This window comes from Miniopterus schreibersii, assembly GCF_964146895.1.
Source record: "Miniopterus schreibersii genome assembly, chromosome: 6".
Taxonomy (NCBI): domain Eukaryota; kingdom Metazoa; phylum Chordata; class Mammalia; order Chiroptera; family Miniopteridae; genus Miniopterus; species Miniopterus schreibersii.
Window position 1 is genome coordinate 12,956,503 of NC_138107.1, and position 12,981 is coordinate 12,969,483.

The 12,981-nt window shown below is 48.2% G+C and overlaps 1 pseudogene across 1 annotated transcript; it reads right to left on the reverse strand.

Moving 5' to 3' along the window:
- Positions 1 to 757: 757 nt before the first annotated feature.
- Positions 758 to 8,994, reverse strand: LOC308558694 (guanylyl cyclase-activating protein 2-like; annotated as a pseudogene). Its single transcript has 4 exons — positions 8,806 to 8,994; positions 3,513 to 3,654; positions 1,779 to 1,953; positions 758 to 816 (listed from the first exon to the last, which is right to left on the reverse strand). The product of its transcript is annotated as a guanylyl cyclase-activating protein 2-like (transcript).
- Positions 8,995 to 12,981: the final 3,987 nt, after the last annotated feature.

Below are 12,981 nucleotides of genomic sequence, written 5' to 3' on the forward strand. Positions count from 1 at the left end.
GAAGCCAGTCAGGGTCTGAGCACAGACAGGGAGGGATGGTGAAGGTCAATCCAGGGGCAGCCCGGAAACAGGGAGTTGACATTTCTCCTCTGGTGGCTGCCTCTTGGGAAATCCTGAAGGTCAGAGTTGGGAGGGTGTCTGGATAGAATAAAGACATTTCCCTAATGTCATTTCACACACGTTCATGACTTGGGGTATATCTGTGTCCCACCTGGATTATTACCTTTTTAAAAAATATTTATGGATTATTACATTTTTAATCAACCTTTTTTTTTTTTTTTACCTAAAATTTATTTCTATAGGAACTTTTATATGAATGTCATACCTATGAAATCACAGGTTCGACAGATTGGTTTTATTTTTTGTACATCAACATAAAAACATATTTATTCAAGGCAGAGCAAGTGTTTTGCCAGGTCCCACGGTAAATGGTCTCACAGGGTAACACTGATCAGGGCCTGTGCTCTCAGAGCTGCCTCTGGCTCCAGCAGTGGGAGGGGTGTGAGTTGCTCAGCCCCTCTTCAACCAGAGCGACCTCCTTTTAATCTAGTTTCTATGTTGGGGTTGCACGTAGAATTTTTATAACAAAAATAATTCAAAATCTACAAAAATAATCATCTGAAAACTGGTCTAGCCCAGTCCTGCTCACCATGCAGATGAGGTACCTGAGGTCAAGAAGAGAAGTGGTGCCTGACCTAGAACCCAGGTCATCAGGCCCCAATCCTCCCCAGAGACAGAGGGAAGGTGTCTCCATTCGTTAAGGAGACACATTCGACTTGTGGCTGGGAATCGTGAAGGGCCATTCTGGGGGGGTTGCTGGAGGGGCAAGTGTGGGGATGAGGGGTAAGGAGAGATGGGGTTTGGGGGTGGCAGCGAGGGCTGGGGAGCAGCCCCAGGGTAGAGCTGAAGCAGCCCCTTTGAGAACAGCGGACTTGCTGCACTTTTCCCTGTTCCCTGCCTTCTACCAGCCTGCTTCCCACAGAACGGGCGTTCTCATTGTTGATCTGGTCTATGGGACCCTGCCCCTCAGTTTGCCCTGCTTCCAGCTAAGACCCATGTAGGAATTTGTGGGAGCCTCACAATTAGCCAGCCCAGGGGCTGCTGAAGGGGGTGAGTAGGCCATTCCCTTCACCACCCCAGTAAATCCACCCAGTGGACTGTGCCCTGTTGGCAGCGTCAGACCAGGAGCCCCCCTCCTCCCTCCACCCCAGCCCCTTCTTCTCCCCCTCCCCCTCCACAGGGCTGCCAGGATGAGGGCTGTTCTGGAAACCGGCTGAGCCTGGACTCTTGGAGGGGGCCGCCAAGAGGAGGCCTTCTCTCCCAGGGTGCGCCTGCAGCTCTTAAAAGAAGGGATCCTGCAGACTCAGGGCCTATGCTTGGGGCCTGTCGATGCTCCAGGAATCTCCTGGAACCTTCAAGGGTTTCTTTAAGGGACTTTCTTTGCAAATGAATTGAAAGTTTTACTTTTGCCCAGAGTGTTCTTCAGGGTTCTTCTGGTTGGGTTCCCAACCAGCTGCCTCCCTGCACAGCCTTGGGGCCTTAATTACCCCATGTAGTCCTCAGACTTTACTACCCCCATTTCCAGGTGAGGCAACTGAGACCTGGCTGAGAGGGTGATGTGTCATCCCTCTGCCTGTCTCCAAAGCTCCTACTGTCTCACCCGCTTGCTTGGCCTCGGTGGCAACCCTAGCAGGAGTTTTAATGGCTCTTACAAACCATTGTCATGTGCTAGTGACATCCTTTGTTATTTCGTGGTGTCCTCTCTGAACCCAGCTTACAGATGAGGACACCAGGTGTTGAGAGGAAGAGGGCTTTGCCCAAGGTCACAGGGCCAGGAAGCGGGGGTGCTAAGGTGCAGGCCACCACCTCTGCCCCACCTCTGCCCCTGTTAGTGGCTCGGCTCTTCTCCGCCTCCACCTCCACCCTGCAGGTTTTCTTCAGCTTGTAAATCATCTTCGGAGAAATCCCAGAGGCCTTGAGGGGACCCTGCAAACTCCGCCCTCCCCCAACCCACCATTCAGCACCATTTCCCCAGCGCTGCCCCCCAGGCTGTGCATCTGAGGACCACAGGACCCAGGTCCAAATCAAAACTGTTGTGTCTCAGGGTCCCGCTGGCCTAGTTGCAACTGGGAAGTCCCTGACCTCACATGCTGCCCCACCCCGATGTCACTAGCGTTTCCATTGTGAGCCCCAAACCTGAATCCTCTAATGAGGGACATGTATGGTACTGTGATGGTCTCAACACTACTTTACGGAGGGAAATGCAGATTCAGAGAGGAAAAGAGAATTTAATGTATTTATGGATGTGTGTCCATGTGTGTGAAACAGGGTGATGGGAGACACAGGTGTCCAGACTGGAGGGGAAAGAACAGGGTTCTCCTGTGTTTCTCCCAGCGAGGCAACATTTGTGAAGTGAAATGGAGAAGAGACAAACAAGCGCATCACCCTTAGTTCTTAGACTCGGTGCCCTCTGGGTACAGAGGTGTGTCTGGCCAATTCCCAGGGCCTCACTGCCCAGCACAGCGCCTGGCACGAGCAGCCTCCCTGATGGTGCCTGGGAGCCTCAGGGGTTACAGCCAGCACCTCCCGGTGGCTGAACTTGGGCCAACACAGAACCTCTGTGAGGTGATTTCCTTATCTGTAAAATGGGCTAAGTGTCCACCACAGCTCTGGCAACAGGCTGACGCTGTCCACATGCCAGCGCCTGCTCCCCAGTGCTACTTTTCCCCCTTCCTCATTCTCGCTAGTAGTTTATCAGCTTTGTTAGTCTTTTCAAGAACCAACTTTCTTTTGTGCATTTTTTTTCTATTTCATTAGTTTTTGTTCTTTACAGTATTATTTCCCTTCTCCTGCTTTCTTTGGGTTTAATTTACTTTTTTAAAAATTGATTTCAGAGAGAGGAAGGGAGAGGGAGAGCGAGCGAAACATCAGTGATGAGTCATTGATCCACTGCCTCCTGCACGCCCCCTACTGGGGACTGAGCCCCACACTCAGGCATGGGAATCAAACCTTGACCTCCTGGTTCATAGGCCCAAGCTCAGCCACTGAGTCATGCTGGCCGGGCTTAATTTACTCTTCTTTTTTCTAATTTCTTGAGAAGACTTCTTGGAGCATTGATTTTCAGCCTCTCGTTTTCTAATATATACATTTTAAGGCTATACATGTGTCTGCAAACCCAGCGTTAGCTGCATTCCACAAGTTTTGTTTTGTGTGTTTTTCTGCATCATTATTCAGGTGTGTGTGTGTGTGTGTGCGTGTGTGTGATTTTGTGTCTTTGATTCATGGAGCATTTAGAGGTATATTGCCTAATTTCCAAACACATGGGGATTTTTTAGTTCTCTTTTTATAATTGATTTCTAGCTTGATTCCACTGTGGTCAGAAAGCACACTTGAATGATTTCAATGCCTCTCCCCGAACCCCAGCCCCAGGCCCCCCTGCTTCAGTGGCCAGCCCTGGGAGCCCAGCGATGCTCCCGTGCCTGGGTGCCTGGCCCCACGGGCAGACAACTGACTTCTACGATGTCGAGCAGCTCCAGGCGGTCGATGCAGCCGTTGCGGTCCTTGTAGATCTCGAAGGTCCACTTCAGGGTGCTCCAGGGTGCCCAACACCATGTTCAGGGCTGCCCCATACTAGAGGAAGTCGATGGTGTCGTCCTGCATTGGGAGTGGGAGCTGTGAGGCCCCCTCCCGGTCCACTGCCCTGCCTCCAGAGCGCAGGCGGGCACCCTGCTCTGGGCCATCCATCCCCGCAGACTCAGGGCTTTGCCTCGTCCTTGCAATGAGTGTGGCCTCCGCACCTCTGCTCACGCTGTTCCCCACCCCGCACCTCTGCTCACGCTGTTCCCCACCCCGCACCTCTGCTCACGCTGTTCCCCACCCCGCACCTCTGCTCACGCTGTTCCCCACCCCGCACCTCTGCTCACGCTGTTCCCCACCCCGCACCTCTGCTCACGCTGTTCCCCACCCCGCACCTCTGCTCAAGCTGTTGCTTTCATTTCCTTCCATGCCCAGCGCAGTGCCACTTCTGCACAGCCGGGTCTCATAAATATTTATGAATCACTGCATAAGCGACCAACTTAATCTGAATTTGAGACCGAGGTGGTTTTGAAAGGAGATTGGAAGCTGCGCTCACACTGAAAATCCCTTTTGCACTCTCATTCACTCAGAGCCGAGGGGAGGTGGTCGAGAGGCAGTGCGGCCTGGCTCTGGCTCACGCTCACCTCGAGGCCCTGGGGGTGCTGCAAGGAAGGACAGGTCAGCACCCCTCGCCCACCCAGGAACGAGGGGGGGGACGGAGCTCAGGTGATAACTGGCCAGAGGAAGGAGGAGGGCACAGGCCACTTCTGAGGTGACCCTGAGCAGGAAACCGAACTTTCCTCCAGCAGAAATGTGACGGCAACGATGATTCCAAAAGCCGTCAGCAAGAGGGCCAGGGATCAGGCTTTGACTCCAGACGAGTTTGAGGGCAGGGGCTGGTGGCAGTGGCTGCAGCGGGCAGGGTGGGCCAGGGTCTCAGGCTGAGCTGCACAGGGTGAAGCTGACACCTTGTGACCTCACGTACTCCAGGGCGGGGACCTCAGCTCTGCAAATCAAACACCTGAGTCATCAGCTCCCCAGGAGTGTCTGTCATTCCTGTGACTTTGTAATCAGAAATGACATCGCCGCCCAGAGCACCACTGTCCCAGTCAGGCCACTGGGAGCCCCAGCCCCTGATGAGGGTGCCTGGGGGAGCAAGATGTGAGCAACAGGAGAACAGGGCAGAAAATGAGGGAAAGAGCAGAAGAGCCTCAGGAAAATCCAAGAAGAAAATAAAAAGAGCCTACCCAACACCGGAAGGGTTTTATTTTATATAATTTCTTCTGCTCCCCCTCCCCGGCCCGCGTATTTACGTAACTGAGATCAGTCCGTAGCTATAGTTTCAGTTCCTGGATTTTTATTTTTAAATGTCCCATGTCTTCGAAATTACTTAAAATCATACCTTTCATTTTTTTGAGGTATACTGGGCAGTTCCTCTTTCTGAATATGCTTTTAATATTTTACATTACACAAATAACATCTTTGTACATAGATATTTTTCTTACCTCTCTGGTAGTTTCTTTGGGGTAGATTCTTTGCACTGGCTATTGGGCCCGGCTCCACTAGTCTTTAGTGCACTGTTTTTGTAGGTGTATAGTTTTATGAGAATTCATCACATGTGTAAGATATGACTAACTCTCAACACAAGCTCTCTTGTTACCTGTTAATAGTCACATTCTTTTCCTAACCTTGTCACCTGGCAGCCACTGTTCCCTGTCACTACAATAGTTTCACTTTGGGAATGGTGTAGAATTAGAATCATTCAGTATGTAACCATTCAAGATTGGCTTTTTTTTTTTTTAAATGCAGCACAATGCCCTGGAGATTCATCCAAGTTGCTGTGTATAGCAACAGCTCCTTCCTTTTTAATTTCTGAGTAGTATTCCGCCGTGTGTGTGGTCACTATCTGTTTTCTACTTGTTGAAGGTTTTTTGGCTTGTTTTCAGTTTTTACCCCAGCTTTATTGAGATATAACTGCAAAATAGCCTTTTAAAGAACACAGTGTAAGTTTAAGGTGTACAATGAAATGATTGGTTGTTCTTTAAAAGGCTATTTTCATTAGTAATTGTGATTTTTTTAAGCTTACTAAAAGTCGACCTTACGTTTCTTTTTTAATGAGTTGAGTAGGAAATGTATGCAAATGTCTGGCAGGGGCCATCTCATTTACATACCTCGTCTTCCTCTGTTCTGCTCTCCGCATTTGGCGGGTGAGGAGCTGAGACTCAGAAGTCGACTAAGTTGCCTAAGGCAGAGCCTTCAAGATACAAGTCTTAGTGCATCCAGTGGGAAGAACTTTCTTACTCCACCCCAGGGCTATCGCTGTCTAAAACATGAGCCTGGCTCTAGCACCAAGGGGGAAAAACCAACCAAACAAAAACCCCACTGGGAAATCCCTACTCTCTAGGTCTCTGGATTCTCCAGTGTTCTTTCTCTAGAACCTTCTCACAACATCCTCTCTCAACATGATACGCTTTCCACAGTGACCCTGTGGGGTTCAGAACGAGTCACCCCAGGATGTGCTTCTGTGGTATGTGGGTTTTTTTGAGCTAAAGGCAATTTTTTGTTATCAAGTAGTATCCACTGCACGTGGGCTCAAGAGAAACTTCCGCCCCTCCCTTAACTACCTAGAAGAACTTGAATGAGGGGCCTTGAGATAATACCCTGAGATAACCTATTTTGAGCTGTCTATAGAGAGGACAAATTTCTATTTACTAAACATCTACTCCTCTTACCATTCTGCAGTGACCCTTTGAAGCCCCCCAGCCACCTTAGCTCATCCCTAGCTCAGGATGCCTCATGTCCCCACATTCCCTTTCTGTGTCTGAACCTCTCCTGCATGTGGCGTCTCTGATTCATATATGCGGGGTTCTCATACACATGTATGTATTCAATTTGCTTACTTTCTCTTGCTAATCTGTCTCATGCCTATTTGATCATTAGACCGGCCTGAAGAACCTCAAAGGTAGAGGAAAGTTTCTTCCTCCCCCAAGCCCCTGTCCCACAAGAGGAATGTTCTAGACTCTAGAATCTAGAGGAGCCCCTCCAGACCAGTGACCTCACCTGTGAGGTCACTGCGAACCCCAGGACCATTTCTGGGAAGCTTCCAGCTGGGACTAATCTCATCTGTGTGCACCAGCCCTCGCCAGCCTTAATTACCCATAGAAGCGCAGGAAAAACCTGTCTACTCAAGGGGTAGGAGAAGTGACAGGTGTGTCATCTGCTCTGGGATAATCTGCCCCATTTTCCCCTAAATTTGCTGCATTTGTGCACCAGCCCTAACCCCAACACGTTACATAAGGGTCCCAAATGACATTTGAGCTTCATTTCTTTTCCGCCATTCCAGAGCGTCACAGGGCAACTGGCAGAGAGAAACTGAGTGTCACAAGGGGGTGGAGCAGCAGAGAGAGGTGCCCCTCCCTCCCTGCCTGTCTCCACAAAACGTGTTTCTGTCACCCCAGATTTTGACATGTGCACTACATCTATGAGCTCTTTTGATTTTATTTTCCCCAGAAGTCTCAGATCAATTACCCAGAAATGAGACTCGCTGATATGAGGAATGTGCCAGCTGGGAAGTGGAGTTGGGTGTGGGCTTGGAGACTAAGTGGGAAGAGAAAAGAAAGAAGGCTCGGTCCCTGACAGAGGAACCTGACACACCTTCCAGGAAAGCTCTTCCTTGCCGTGGAATGCCAACTCAATCGAGAAGGGATGGTGGAGCTAGCAAACCAACAGGGATGCCAAGCTAGGAGGTGAAAATGTGAGGAGCAGTGGGGTATCTGCTTCATCTCAAAGCACCCCCATAGGACACTTACTGATTACAAAGGAAAAATAGTAACTTACAGAGGAGAAACCCAGCAGACACCACATAACAAATGAAGGCAGCAACGACCCCAGTAATGGCACAGACCAGTGCCACCTGCCCCCTGACATGGGGCATTGAGGACAAATGTCACTTCGGCGGCACTTCTGCCAGAAATGTAGAACCTGAATCTGATCACGAGGCAATGCTGCACAAACCCAAATAACTGGCCTGCAACCTTCAGAAATGTCAGGGTCAAATAAGACAAAGGAAAACTGAGATTAAAGGTTCCAGATTAAAGGGACAGGATGAGTAAACGCAATGAGTGATCGGACACCCCCAACCCCCAAGGAAAGCACTGAAGGACATTGTCAGCACAAACTGACCAAATTTCAACAGGGATTGTCAATTAGATCATAGAATTGTATCGATGTTAAATTTCCTGATTTTTATAATTGTATTAGGTTATTTAAAAGAATGGCCTTGTTCTTAGGAGGAACACGCTGAAATACTTAGGGGTAAAAGGGCATGATGGCTCCAGTTTTCTCTTAAAAATATGTACTTATGTAGAGAGAATGATAAAGGAGGCAAAAGGTAAACAATTGGGTAAACTGTAGGTGGGAATTTCTTGTACTATTCTTGCAACTTGTGTACATTTGAAATCCTATCAAAATAAAAGTTACAAAGGGAAAAACAAGTGATAAATGTATATGCTCATTGGTAAGATGAGGTATGAGGGGTCCAGCTATGTCATGCCCAGGGCTAAATAATCTCTTTTGGCTCTTGAACAGTTGTATTGAATTTTTAGATGAGTATGGGGAAGATGGGTATATTTATGATAGTAAGTTTTGTGCTATATGACCTGCTTTTAAATAAATCATTTTCTCTCTTTAAAAAAATAAACTGCATCCGCGGCAGGTATGATCTTGGGCAAATGAATTCACTTCCTTTTGCCCCAGTTCTCTATCATTTAATTTGAAGTGCAAACTGCCCACTCCCTCACAGGCTGCTGCTGACTCAGAAACTGAGGGGACCTCTGGGTCTAGGCCAATGCAGCGTGTCCCATTTGGGCGGCTCTTTTGCTCCTTACCTAAGCGGCAGGGGCTCTGGTGGAGGGTGGAAACCCAGGTCCTCAGGCTGCAAAGCCCTGGCCATAAACACAGAGAGGACTGGGCTGTGTGCCCTGCTGCCCAGCCTACCTTCAGCGCTCAGGAACTGGAGAGAGGGAGGAGGGAAGAGAAGATGGGAAGGCATGAGATGATGGGAGAGAGAGGAGAGTTTGGGAGAAAGAGACACAGAACAGGTGAGAGGGTGGCGGGGAGAAAAGGAGAGCAGGACTGGGACCTGGGAGCCCCGAGGATGCGCCTTCAGCTCAATGATGAGACATGGGCCAAGTGGACTGGCCACCAGGCCTCCCCTTCACGGTGCCCTACCCTGTTCTTGTCGAAGGCTCGAAACGTGCCCTCTGCGTACTGGGTGGCCTCATTGCCTGTGACCTTGAAGAAGCGCTAAACTCGTGCATGAAGGGCGTGCCGCTGGGGCACTCCTTGTTCCACTCCTGGAGCTCCACCACATCCACCTCGGGCTGCCTCCCCCTCCTCCCCGCTGAACTGCTGCCCCATCCTGGCCCCCAGGCCCTGCAGGGAGCAAGGCTCTGTCTCCTCTGGGCTTCTGCTGACTGACTCCTTGGGTTAGGGTCCTCTTGCTCCCTTTCCTTTGCTCAACCAGCCTCTTCACCATCTCCTGGGCAACTGAACATGATGGGCAGTGGAGGGGGCAGGGGGCAGGCAACAAGATAGGCGGGACCAGGCCAGCTAAGCCCCCTGAGATTAGAAGATTCCCCTGGAAGGTCTGATCTCCATCCTGCTAAGCTCCTCCAGCTTCACCTCTCCCCTTCATCAGGTCAACCACTCAACTAAGCCACCCAGAAGATCCTGAAGAGGGAGAAGGGGGGAAACTGAGGGGACGGTAAAGAAAAGTTGGAAAGACAGGTTGAGACCCTTCCATGTGCTACACACTCCCTGTCCCTTTAGTCGGACACCATGCTGCTCCAGAGAGGACCATCTTGGAGATACAGGAGACTGAAGTCCATAGGGGAAGCAAGGCCAACTCCTAGCCCATAAAATAAAATCTGCTGGGGACCTGGGGCTCAGCTCCTCCTGGTAGTCCAGTGAGAAGCAGCAGAACCTGTGCTGTGAAGGGCTCTAGGTCAGCAGCTCTAGTGTCTGTCACTAATCTGCTCACTGCAGCAGGTCCTAACCGATCTTCCTGCCCTCCTTGCCAACCTCCTCCTTACAGTCCATACCCAGCAGCCAGAGTAGTGTGTTCTAAATAGTGAAGACTGCCCTTCCCCAGTCTTCACGTGGCTGCCTCAAGGACTGATGCGCTCCCCTCAAGTAATTCTGACATTACCCCCATCACTTGCTTGCTCCAAACCCTCCTGCAGCTTCCCATTTACCCACACTCCTCCCCACAGCCCGGATGCATTACATGGCCTGGCTCCCGCCTGCTCTGGCTTCATGTTGCTCTGTCCTTGTGCGCAGACCCCCAGCTCACTGGGTCCTAGTGCTGACTGGTCCTGCTGCGTGGACTGCCCTCCCCAGTCTTCACGTGGCTGCCTCAAGGACTGACGCGCTCCCCTCAAGTAATTCTGACATTATCCCCTTTATTTTCTTCATAGTGTTTAACTGTAGCTGAAACTATCTTATTTTTCCCCTTATTTATTATGTCTTCCCACAGAGTCTAAGACCCTGCGGAGAGGTACTTCACCATGTACACTGTGAATTCCCAGGGCTCAGGACGGTGCTTGGCACCTACAAGGAACTCAAACACTTGCTGCAAAACTGAGCAAAGTGCATGACACACAGTCAGTGCTGAATTAATGGGAGCTATTACTCCTTAATTTTGCAAGACAGCTCTGCGACTCATTTGAGAGTGCCTGGGTTAGCAGATATTTATTGATGTGAAAGATAAGGGGCCTTTAGAATGAGGAGAGGCCTTAGAGATCTTCTAGCTCAGTGATTTTCAACCTTTTCCCATCTCATCACACCTGAAGGCAACACATGCCCTTCAGGTGCCGTGGCTCTGAACCAACAGTAACTCAACTGGCTCAGTGTGAAGATGGTGGCATCCCCGACCATCTCTTCACATTTATCGATATTTAAGCAGCACTGAGGAGTGATTGAATGGCAGCAACTGTACTCACATTAAGAAATTGTATGAATGAAATATAACTTGACTTAGCCTCTGGCTAAAGAATCTAAAATTCAGTTGGCTTTTCGTGTGGGTCAGTTCCCCATGACCTGCCCCATAAATACTGCTGAGCTGATGAAATGTGAATATATCGTTCTAAAGAGGATTAGGATTTCACGGAGAGAAATGATAGCCTGAAGTGAGTAACAATAGCAAGGATTTAAGGAGGGCAGGGCTAGGAGTTGAGCGGGGATTGGCAGAGAACCCTGGGGATCGCAGGCAGCCAGCCATAACCCTGGCTCCAGGTATAAGAGATGCTTGAGCAACAGACCTCCGTCTGCTGAGCCCTAGCTGGCCCAAAGCCCTACTGTAAATAACCTCCATGTTCATGTTCCTCTGACCCAGCAGGACCCTCCTAGATGTGGCCTAAACTCTTGTGCTGCCCCTTTACCCTCGGAACCTTGAGATCACAGGGATCACACTGTGCGTTATACCTCGTCTTCAGTCAGATCACATTTAATCCTTTGTTCCTTAGATTCCTCCCTACCCCTAGTTGATCGTTTTACTTCTTAGCTTTAGGGGAAGTAAGTACATTCTGCCAATATGAAAGGGGAAATAAACCTGGATTTTAGGTTTGAATATTCTGAGTACCTCCTACTCTTTAAAAATTAGGTTCTGGGGCTGTCCCTATCACTAATGGGAACTCACACAAACCAGTTTCACCCTTTTCACCTCAGCTTCATCTGGAAACTGAAAGGGTAATCAATGGGGAAGTCATAAGTTGGTTTTCTGTCCTGGAAAATGGGGTAGTAACAGTAACTCCATCACTGGGCTGTTATAAAGACTAAATGAGAGTATCTGTAAGTGAATGTTGGCACAACGTAAGGTGGTTATAATGTGCCTCACATTTTCCTCTAAGGCGAGTGCCATCCTCACCTTGGAGCTACTTGGGGGTCCTTTCCAGCTGGTTTTTATTTTTTTTATTTTAAATATATCTTTATTGATTTCAGAGAGAGGAAGGGAGAGGGAGAGAGAGAGATAGAAACGTCAATGGTGAGAGAACCATTGATTGGCTGCAGCCCACAGCCCGGGCATGTGCCCCGACCGGGAATCGAACCCTGATCGCCTGGATCCTAGGTCGACCCTCAGCCGCTGAGCCATGCCCGGCCGGGCTCCAGCTGGTTTTTAAACAGTGCAGCGCACAGCATCTGGATTTGCACTCCATCTAGTAATAACCATTACTAATTGAATGTCTATTATTTACTTGGTACTGTGAGGTGTTTTATAAGTTACCTAATACTCCTACCTTAATTAATAGCCATTCTTTCCTACATTTTACTAACTAGTAAATTGAGGCTCTGACAGGGTTAAGTATCTTGCCCAAGTTTATTGCATTTAGTGGGTCTGAACTCTTATCTGACTCAGACCTATCTGACTCCAAAGTCCCATGTTTTCTCTACTCTGCTACTCATTACTGTTGCAGTAAAACTAACTTAATAATGTAGGAAAGAGGAACAGTAGCTGACAAATAGGAATGTTAAGAAATTAGACTACTTGTTTAAAGCAATTGCTTTATGTATTTTGTGTGGCATGTACAAGGTGGCCAAAGGAACATATAATTCTTTGAAAGAATTGAAACTAGGTACTGAACAAGTTTAAACCAGAGTCCTATCAATAGTTTTAAACAGATCATTATATTAGTTTAATGTGAAAAGAAAATATACTTCAGATCAGAGAAAGCAACAATGAACTCAGGGCTTCCTCTCAATAAATAAATAATCTCACTTCCTACCTGCCTTCTGGTTCACTCTACCATCAGGTCCCATTTTCTCTCACTGCCTCCCATCCCCACCATGGACAGAAAGTGAGACTTGGCATTAATTCTAAGTTTCAGAATATGCATTTTACTTGGGAGACCTAATTTAAAAAAAAAAAAAGCTTTCTCAGCCTATCAGGATAAAGAAATTTGTTTATATAAAGTAGGCTTCAAATATGCCAAATACTTTTGTCACAGAAGTATCACTAGTTTTTGTCATGTGTGTAGTTTATCTGCATATTTATCTTAAAACAAGATTTTAATATATAATTTGAAGTGCTAAACTGAGTAATCTGGTTTATGGGTTAATTTAATGTGAATACAGCTGGAAGCAGATGCCCATGTTTGGCTCACAGGGAGTCACTGGAGCTGAGTATGCATAAATCATTCTATTACTATAGTGATTGATAATATCTTTTAAAAACCCCAAAAACCTATATTTAAAGAACTATTTCTTTTAAAGTAAAAATGAGTCACAAATTGCTGCTTTGCTAGATATAATTACCATTATATTGCTCTTGCTTTATTGACTAGTTTTTAATCCTGAGGCTCTACCTGAGATAAGCATGCTTTAGGCATTTGTGAACCAGTGAATGACATG